Genomic DNA, 9891 nt, shown 5'->3' on the forward strand with positions numbered 1-9891 from the left:
GCCGCTGATGGAGGGTTTTCACGACGTGGTCGCGCAGGCTTGGCACGCCCGCTGCCCAGCCCTAGACGCTCTCGGCCGCCTCTGCTTCAAGATGAAACGCACCTCCAACGCCCTACGTATCTGGAGCAAGACCTCCATCGGGAACACCAGGCTCCAGCTCCTTATGGCGCAGGACATGGTGCTCTTGTTGGATTCGGCACAGGAGACGCTCCACCTCGAGGAGGACGAGCTGCAGCTGCGCCGCGAGCTCAAATCACGCATCCTGGGGCTCACGGTGATCGAGCGCATCCGGGCCAGGCAGCGGTCGCGTGTGCGCTGTCTTAGGGTTGGAGACGCGAACACACGTTTCTTCCACCTCAAATGCAACTCGAGGCGACGTAAAAACTTCATTGCCAAGCTCTCCCGCGGAAACACAATCGCAACGGAACAAGCTCACAAGGCGGCGCTCGCAAAGAGCTTCTTCACCGACGTCCTCGGCACCCCGGCGCCCGCCACGACGGGGCTCAATTGGGAGTGCCTCAACCTGCCAGTCCACGACCTCTCTGAGCTTGAGCAGGAGTTCACTGCCGCGGAAATCCGGCAAGCAATCCTGGACACGCCGCTTGACCGCGCACCGGGACCGGACGGCTTCACGGGCAGGTTTTTCAAGGCTACGACATACACCATCCTCCCGGATCTCCTGCTGGCCTTCCACCAGCTGCATGCCATGAACAGGCACGGCCTTGCCAGGATCAACAAGGCCAACATCGTCCTTATCCCCAAGACGGACGGAGCCGCGACCATTGGCGATTTCCGGCCGATTAGCCTCCTCAACAGTGTGTCGAAGCTGTTTGCCAAGGTTTTGGCCACAAGGTTGGCCCGGCGAATTCACGAGCTAATATCGCCGGCCCAAAGCGCGTTCATCCGGGGACGCAGCATCCAGGACAACTTCCTCTTCGTCCAGGGCATGGTGAGACACTTCCACCGTACCAAAAAAACATGCCCTCTTCCTCAAGCTAGACCTAGCAAAGGCCTTCGACACTCTGTCCTGGCCCTATCTGCTGGATCTCATGAGGGCGAGGGGTTTCGGCACCCGCTGGTGCAGCTGGATCTCCATGCTCCTCGCCACTTCTTCCTCGCGAGTGATGATCAACGGCATCATCAGTGACATCTTCGCGCATGCCCGGGGGGTGAGACAGGGCGACCCCCTCTCCCCCTTCCTCTTCATCCTTGCAATGGAACCGCTCTACGCCCTCCTTCGGCTGGCCGCGGCCGACGGCATCCTCTCCCCGCTGCGTGGACGTGTTCCACAACTGCGAGCCTCGCTATACGCGGACGGCGTGGCGTTGTTCATCAACCCTGTGCGTGCAGAGCTGGCTGCGGTGCGCACAATCCTCGCGGAATTCGGGGACGCGTCCGGCCTGCGAGCAAACCTCGCCAAGAGCTCAGTAATCCCAATCGCCTGCTCAGGGCTCGACATTGCACATATCACCGAGCCGCTAGGTGCCCCACTAGCCACTCTGCCCACGAAGTTCTTGGGCCTGCCGCTGTCCTTGCGTCGACTACGCAAGATCGACTTCATGCCGCTCTTGGACAAGCTCCGGGCACGCATGGCCTGCTGGAAAGCATCCCTCATTTCCGCGGCGGGCCGCCTAGTGCTCCTCAACGCGGTGCTCTCCTCCTTCATGGTCTACTGGTTATCCGTTTTCACCTTCCCTGACTGGGTCCGCCGTGAGATCGACCGCCTCCGCCGAGCCTGGCTCTGGCACGGCAACGACTCCTGCCACGGTGGGCATTGCAAGATTGCATGGGCCAAAATATGCCGGCCAAAGGAGCTCGGGGGCCTGGGGATTTTGGACATCAACCGCTTCGGCGCGGCTCTGAGACTACGCTGGCTCTGGCTCCAGCGCGCGCCGGGCGACAAGCCTTGGCAGGGCTTCCCCATCCCCTGCTCCATGGACGACCGCAAACTCTTCGCGGCGGCCACTCGGGTGTCCCTCGGCAATGAGGAGCGCGCCCTCTTCTGGCACGACGCCTGGCTGGATGGGGCCGCCCCGCTACTGACCGCGCCCAGCCTGTTCGCTGCCTCCCGGCGGAAGTACAGGACGGTTGCCGGCGCTCTCAACGGCAACAAATGGATCAGCGACCTGCGAGGACGGGTCCACTCGGACTCCCTACCCATGTTTGTCGAGCTTTGGACGAAGATTGTTGCCTTGCCGCCATTGCCGCAAGGGGCCGAGGACGTTTTCTCCTGGCGCCTCTCCGAGAGAGGCCTATACACGGCCGCATCCGCGTACCGCATGCAGTTCATGGGTTCGGCGCGCTCACCGCTCATGCAGGTCGTCTGGAGGGCATGGGCACCCGGAAAATGTCACCTCCTGGCCTGGCTCATCGTGCAAAATCGGGTCCTAACAGCGGGTCGCCTGATGGCCAGGGGCTGGCCGAACTCATATTTTTGCCCGTTGTGCCGGAGAAGCCTCGAGACGGCCAGGCACCTTGTCGCCGACTGCCCCTGGTCCAGAGGGCTCTGGGCGATCGCGGCGGTGCGTTTGGAGCTGGATTCGCTGCAGCATGGCTCTTGGAGGCCGGACGCTCCTCTTACGGAGTGGATGTGTGTCCTATCCGAGGCGGCACGCCCCCAGGGCAAGGCTCGCTCAGCGGCTCTGGTTCTGATCTGGGAGATCTGGCGGGAGCGAAATGCCCGTATCTACCGTGGCACTGAGCGCACGCCGCAGGACGTCCTCCTGCTAGTCTTGGACGAATTAGCAGCTTGGGGGCTGGCGGGTTGCCGGCATTTCATGTCGCGATAATAGGGTCCTAGCCTGGGGTCTGCGCACCCCGTTTTTTCTTTTCGCCTTTGTTTTTGCTCCTTCTTGGTCGGTCTCCGGCCACCCCCTGTACAGTTGGCACTCTTCTGCTGCTCCTTCTATCAATCGAAAGCGCGGTTCTCCCGCGTTTTTTCCAAAAAAGATATTGCGTATCTGACGCTCTTTTTGGCTGATTGCCGCAAAAACGCATGAACACAGTAAGAAACACGTAAATGGGCCGGCCCACTTGTACGTCCCAGTTTTGTAACTTTCTGGATGGTTCCTAACCGGTTTTGTGAACCTTCTAGACGGTTCCGAATTGTTTTGTTTATTGTTTCCGGTTTACTTTCTGTTTTCTTATTTCTTTTTCTTTTTCAAAAAAATGGGGTGGGGTGGGGGAGGTTCTCCTTTTTTCTCTCTCTCTAAGTTTTTGTTCTCTCTCTAAGTGGTCGCACCAGTGCCAGCATTCATGACTTGATTTGGCACATTGTACATGTAAAATATAATCTGGGTAGTTCTATAACTTTCGAGAATGGTTGATGGATTGTGTGGAATTGTGCCGTAAGGATGTGGTGGAGAAGGATTCAGGCTTTACGAATTAAACTTGCATTAGATTGACAGTAAAGAGGCAAAGATTGTGCCTACTTTTTATACTACATGTACTTCTGAGATCTCCGTTGCATTTGGTTTGTTAAATTCAGTACCGAGCTACCCACCGACTCATGCATAAATCTATGCATCTCAGTTTACTGCTTTGGCCGCAACGCTAAAAAGGTTGTTCCATTTATATGATTAAATGAATGTCTTCGCTCGAGCAAGTCAAGCTGTAAAATATGGACTAAAAGCTAACGTGCGGTTTGCTATCCCGTTTTTGCTTCTCGTGTTAAACAATTGCTTTCTCTTTATCATGTGTTGTTGGCGAACTAATCAACATCACCATAATCTCTGGGATGTTTGTTTCCTACCGAAAAGGAGTGTCATGGCTCTTGGCATTCTTATATTCAGCATAAAAAGGTATTCATAGCTTTTCAGAGATATGTGAACATACTTTCTCAGTACGCTCAAATGCTCAATTACCTACTAGATTGAATTTTTTGAACATTTTAATCGACATGTGAGGTTTTTTTAATATAAAGTAAGGGCAAAATTATTCTACTTTGTTTAAGTATGTGTCCCCTAACTTGAATGAATGCTAACTTTTTATGTTAAGGCTATAATGTGTGTTGCACGTGCACACTTATTAGTATGGTTTCTACTGATGTGCAAAAGAAAAATACCAAGCACATATTTGACTAAAGGCCCCTATTTCATATTTCCTCTCTGACACTCTTCGGCACATTGCCGCAGAAACGCACAAAACAGAATGAGCAAACAGGTAAATGGGTTGGCCCACTTGTAGATTCCTACACGTGGTAGAAGACCCAGTCATGGAACCTTCTGTATGGTTCCTGGCCGGTTTTGGGAACCTTCTAGACGGTTTTAAACCTCTTTTTTTAAATAGTTTTTGGTTTACCTTTCGTTTTTTCTTTGTTTTTTCAATAATTTTATTTTTTTAATATGAATTAAGAATATTTAGCATTTTCTAAAAATTTATGATTTTTTTCAGAAAGTATTCAGTTTTAATATGTTGTTGGCATTATTACAAAAATCAGATTATATTATTTTTTCAAATGTTGTTGAAATTTGTTCACATTCTCAAACATTGTTGGTTTCTTTCCAAAACAATGTTCGAAACTTCAGAAAAAGTTCCCATTTTCAAAAAGGTAATGTTCTGTTTTCTGAAGCCAAATGCTCACAATTTGTGAAAATTGTTTAGATTTTCCAAAAAAAAACTAAGAATATATTCGTGTTTTCCAAAACAAAACTTCATAATATATTATTATTTTCATATTTCTCACAAAAAGCAAAACACATACTCCCTCCGTTCCTAAATATAAGTCTTTCTAGACATTTCAAATGGACTACAACATACGGATGTATGTAGACATATTTTAGAGTGTAGATTCACTCATTTTGTATGCCGCACTGGTGGAGTAGATGCCATTGCCGCTCGCTGTCCATCTGATCTTGTCTTGCAGGTGCTCTGCTAGAGCTTGCCCTTGATATCTGATCAGTCTTGCAAGAGAGACTACGTCGGTCACTATATTTTCCCAGCTTTCATGCCGAACATCTCTGATCCACTGGTCATTTCTAAGTGCCTCCGCTACCGTCCTTGTCTTCTTTCTTGAGATTCTGTACAGGGCAGGGAAAGAGTTGCAAAGAGGAGCGCCGCCCAGCCAATTGCATGTCCAGAACTTTGCGGTTTGCCCGTCCCCAATGACGACCCTGGTAGTCCTGGCAAAAAGGTTTTTGTCTTCCTGATCGCAGGGTGTGGGGAAATCCCTCCATGGTCTGTCCGGTTGCGCCCAGGACAGCCACAGCCATCTCAGACGAAGAGCTCTGCCGAAGCGATGTAGGTCTTGAATCCCTAATCCTCCATTCTCGATCGGCCAACAAACTGTGTTCCAGTTTACTTTGCACTTCCCTCCCGACAGCTCCTCTTCCTGCGCCCACAGAAACTTGCGCCTCGTCTTGTCTATTTCCTTGAGGAGTTTTTTTTGGCATACGAAGAACAGTCATGGCGAAAGTTGGCATTGCAGATAGAACACTGCGTACCAGCACTCTTCTTCCGGCCATGTTCATTAACTTTCCCTTCCAGCCTGCTAGCCGTGATCTAATCCTATCTAAGATGAATTGGAGATGCACTATCCTAATTCTACCCGTGCAGATTGGTAGCCCTAGATACGTCATTGGGAAGCCTACCACCACTCCACCAAAATCTTGGAGAATATCATCTAGGTTTAGGTTGTCACACCTAATTGGAGTAACCGTAGGTTTCTCCTGGTTTAATCGCAAGCCAGTTGCTTCTCCGAAGAGGTGTAGGATGTTCAGAAGCTTTGATACTTCTTCTTTCACAGGGTTTGCGAAGATGACTGCGTCGTCGACGTATAGACTAATTCTCATACTAGTTCCTCTACCTGGGAGAGGCGCCAGGGTGCCCTGGGCTACAGCTGCCGCCAGCAGATGATGGAGAGGGTCGATCGCCAAGATAAACAGCAAGGGGGACAGAGGGTCACCCTGCCGTAGCCCCTGGCGGTGGGAGATGGACGGCCCGTTGTCACCATTTAGTAAGCAAGAGGACGATGCCGTGGACAGCAGGAGTGATACCCAATCTCTCCATCTAGCACTGAAACCCAGGTGCTGAAGAAGCTCTAGGATGTATTCCCAGGAGACTGAATCGAAGGCTTTTGCGATATCTAATCTGAACAGCAGAGCAGGTTTTCTGTTCCTATGAAGAGCCTTTACGCATCCTTGGACGTAGAGGAAACTATCATGGATGCATTTTCCTTTCTGGAAAGCTGATTGCGCCGGAGAGAGTATCGTTGGAATTATCGTTGCTAGTCTCATCGACAGAACTTTTGTTATGAGTTTTACAACTGAGTTGATCAAACTGATCGGTCTGAAGTGCTTCACTTCAATTGCAGCCTCCTTTTTAGGCAGGAGAGATATGAACGCCTTATTGATCTCATGAAAGTTTTCTCCCGCAAGGTGATAGAATTTCCTGAACACTTCCATAATATCTTCTTTGATGATGTTCCAGCTTGCTCTGAAGAATTGGCCGGTGAAACCGTCTGGCCCAGGGGCTTTTTCAGCCGGAGACGCCACGATCGCAGCCCAAACCTCGCCTTTCGTAAAGGGGTTGTCCAAACCTTGAGCTGGTATCCTTGGGAGCTGCAGTTCATTCCAATTCAAGGTGAAATGCCGTTGTCTTGATGTGCCTAGGGCCTCCGCGAAGTGCTCATGTATTTCTTCAGTTTTTGCTGCATGTTCAGTTACTATTGTTCCTTCTCTAGTTCTAAGCATGTGAATGTGGTTCTTCCTTCTTCTTGCTTGCATTTAGCATGAAAAAAATTTGTGCTAGCGTCCCCTGCCCGAAGCCATGTCACCCTGGAAGCTTGCCTTTTTCTGGCCCTCTCAATCGCGGCAAGCCCCAGCACTTTGGTCTTCAGAAGCTTTCTGAGATTGAACTCTTCCGCCGTTAGAGCTCTTTTTTCCTGAGCAATGTCAAGCTGCAAAATGACCTCGTTTTGTGACGCCCGGATAATCATGCTACAGTAATCCTACGCTAATCGTGCCATGTCACTTCGATTACTGTTGCTAATCTCGCGTTAGTTCGAAACCGATTCTAATTCAGATCCAAAATCAAGCAAACAATAAAAGTTTTCAAATATTAAAATTAAAATGTTCAGAGTGAACCAAATATTGCATAGATAATTACAGTGGAGAAACCACACCTTTATAAAATGTTTAAATAATATGAGATGAATAAAACAGCAGCAAAAACAATTATTTAAATACCTTTTGTAATTAATAAAATGTCAAACTAATTTATTGAGGACTGGACTTGTTGAGTATGGACTAAGTTGAAGTGCTAATTTATATACAAAGTATATATTTTACTAAAACTAAAATAAAAGGATACAAAACTATAACAGAAAAAGTAAAATAAATAAAAGGAAAGAAATGAAATAAAACAAAAGAAAAACAGAACCCCCACTGGGCCAACCGTGGCCCAGCTGGCCAGCCCAACTGGGCAAAGGCCCAGTCACCCCTCCACTCCTCCTTAACCCCCTGGAGGCCGAACCCTAACCCGTAACCCCCACCGACACCTCCCACTCCCCCCCCCACGATCCCCCTGCTCCTCCCCCCGATCCAGAACTGGATCGGGCCGAACCCCGACGCCGTGCGCCGACGCCGGCTTCCGTCCCCGCCCGCGCCGCCGCCTGGACATCGCCGGCCCCCGCCCTCATCCTCGCGCTCCCGTCCTCTCTCCCTCTCCGCTCGTTCTGGATCAGGGGCATGCACTCGCCGCGCCCGACGTGCACGTCGCCGCCCTCGTCGGCTCCGTCGTCGCCCTCGCCGGCTCCGTCGCCCGCCACCTCGCGCTGCCATCGCCATCTCCCTCGACGGATCTGCTCGCGTCTGAGGACACCGCCCCCATCGCCGATCCCGCCGTCCGTCGCCCCCGGACCGCCACCGCGCTCCCCCGTCCTCCTCTGGACGCCGTCGCCCCCGAGCCCGCTGCCATGCCCCTCCCGCTCCCCTGTGAGCGCCCCCTCTCCTCCTCTCTCCCCCCACCGCGCCGTGCCCGCGCCCGTCGGCGCTCTCGCGCGCCCCTGTTGTCGAGCCCCTCGCTCGCGCTCGTCCCCACCCGTCGCTGGCCGCGCCCCGTGCCCCGCCGTACTCGCCGTGTCCGGCTTCTCCCCGTGCTCGCGAAGGTGCTACGCCGTCTTCGGCCGCCGCAGCTGCCTCCCCGTGCACCCCCCGCTTCGCCATTCACCGCCTCCGCCCGCAACTCCCAGCGCCGCCCTGGCCCCCCCTGCTCCCTGGTCGCCGGCGCCCCGCAGCGCCCAAATCGGGTGCGCCCCGCGGGCCAGTGCCCGTTCGGGCTGTGCCCGATAGCCCAGCACCCGATTGGCCCCCTGGCCCAATGACAAGTGGGGCACAGCCCCTGAGAACGTTTTTTATTAAAAAAAGAATTAAAAAAATAAGAATTAAAAAATAAAAAAATAAAGTAAAATAATAATAAATAATTAAAGTAATTAATTAATTAACTACATTAATTAAGTTAATTAACCCTGATTAGGTTAATCTAATTTAGATTTTAGTTTAATTAGGTATTAATTAATTAGTTAACCACTAATTAGCTAAACAGCCTATGACAGGTGGGACCCACTGGTCCTGACGTCACAGTGACGTCATGCTGACGTCACCCTGCTACTGTTTCGGTTAATGTTGTTTTAATTAATTAAATAAAATCCGGAAATTAATATAAACTTTAGAAAATCATATTAAATAATCCGTAACTCCGATGAAAATAATTTATATATGAAACTTGCTTAGAATTTCGATACGAACCCAAGTACGCCCTCCGTATTCCTGTTAGATGCCCGTAGCTATATGAACATGGAACTTTTAGACCGTTTTCAGTAAATGAATAGTGCCCAACTTTAATTAGATAAATCCAAATAAATTCCTAAATCAACTAAATCATTTAGTTAGGTAGTAGAGCACCTCTGCATACCATTTAGACATGTCCTGCATATTGTTTGCATTATTGCCGTGAATTTATTGTTTCTCTCCCCCTCCTTCTCTCTCGCTAGACACCGACACCGACGCCGCCGCTGCCCAGTTCGACTACGGAGTTGACGACCCCTCCTACTTGCCAGAGCAACCAGGCAAGCCCCCCCCGATCACCAGATATCGCCTATTCTTCTCTATACTGCTTGCATTAGAGTAGTGTAGCATGTTACTGCTTTCCGTTAATCCTATCCTGATGCATAGCCCGTCATTGTTGCTACAGTTGTTACCCTTACCTGCTATCCTGCTGCTTAGTATAGGATGCTAGTGTTCCATCAGTGGCCCTACACTCTTGTCCGTCTGCCATGCTATACTACTGGGCCGTGATCACTTTGGGAGGTGATCACGGGTATATACTATATACATTTATTCATGACACATGTGGTGACTAAAGTCGGGTCGGCTCGAGGAGTACCCGCAAGTGATTCTGATGAGGGGGCTGAAAGGACAGGTGGCTCCACCCCGGTAGAGGTGGGCCTGGGTTCCTGACGGCCCCCGACTGTTACTTTATGGCGGAGCGACAGGGCAGGTTGAGACCACCTAGGAGAGAGGTGGGCCTGGCCCTGGTCGGCGTTCGCGGATACATAACACGCTTAACGAGTTCTTGGTATTTGATCTGAGTCTGGCCATTTGGTCTATACGCACTAACCATCTACGCGGGAGTAGTTATGGGTATCCCGGCGTCGTGGTATCAGCCGAAGCCTTCGTGACGTCAGCGACTGAGTGGCGCGCGCTGAATTGGACTGGAACGCCACTAGGCTAGGTCTGCTTCCGGCCGCGTACGCAACGTGCAGGTGTGCATAGGGCGATGGGCCCAGACCCCTGCGCGCATAGGGTTAGACCGGCGTGCTGACCTCTCTGTTGTGCTTAGGTGGGGCTGCGACGCGTTGATCTTACGAGGCCGGGCATGACCCAGAAAAGTGTG

The sequence above is a fragment of the Aegilops tauschii genome, chromosome 1 (genome assembly GCF_002575655.3).
Source record: "Aegilops tauschii subsp. strangulata cultivar AL8/78 chromosome 1, Aet v6.0, whole genome shotgun sequence".
NCBI lineage: Eukaryota > Viridiplantae > Streptophyta > Magnoliopsida > Poales > Poaceae > Aegilops > Aegilops tauschii.